Below are 914 nucleotides of genomic sequence, written 5' to 3'. Positions count from 1 at the left end.
ACCTCTTTTTCTTCCCCGCCTCGGGTATGTCTTTATCAGCAGCATGAAAACAGACTAATATACCCTCCCAGGTAATTCATTCTCCCTCTCTCTCTCTCTTTCTCTGCAGTCTCTTAAATGTGCTTTTCATCAGGGCAAATTATTTGTTTTGTTTCTGCTCTGCCTTGCATTGTATACAAGCCTTGTGCATCTCTTCTGATTCCCTCAGTGCTGCCAGTCACTTGGTTCACATAGGCTGCAGCCCAAGCTCCTGGGCCCACCTGAGCCACCTAGTTCTTCCTTTTGCCGCGGATGAATAGTCACAGACCCAGAGTCCCTGCCAATTCCAAAGATGAAAGAATCACCCTGGGGTGAAAGGCATGGGACCTGGCTTCCTGAGCCAACCCCACAGTGGCAGTGAACCTGGAGGATGGGATATCCGGAGGAGCTGACTCTCCACAGGGGCAACTCTGCCCACTAGAAAGTGGAGACGAATGGGACCATGGAGTTAGCAGATAAATTACTTCTTCCTTCTTGCTCCCAGGGACTACTTTGAGGCATGGTTTCTTCTCACATGCCATCCAGAAAAGCCCTGTATGCCAAGCAATACCTCTGCTGCGTGGCCAGCCTTGTGTCTCCACAGCTTATTGCTAGGTGAAAATCATCACAGCAGCACGTTGTGTAGAGTGTCACTCACCTCACTCCCACCCTCATTCTCACTGCCTTGAGCTCACACTTCCCAAATGAAACATAAGCATGTTAACCTTTGCCTCGAGCTGCTTTCTAGAGAATTCAGGACAAGAAAATCCCTAGGACTGAGAATATTTCCCAGCACAGACAAAGCACTTCAATATTGGGGGATGAATGGGAGGATAGATAAAAGGATAGATGGGTGGATGATGGGTGGATAGATGGATGGAAGAATGGAGGGATGG

This window comes from Colobus angolensis, unplaced genomic scaffold (genome assembly GCF_000951035.1).
Source record: "Colobus angolensis palliatus isolate OR3802 unplaced genomic scaffold, Cang.pa_1.0 Scaffold185, whole genome shotgun sequence".
NCBI lineage: Eukaryota > Metazoa > Chordata > Mammalia > Primates > Cercopithecidae > Colobus > Colobus angolensis.
The sequence above is the reverse complement of the archived record's forward strand: the minus strand, read 5'-3'. Positions refer to the sequence as shown.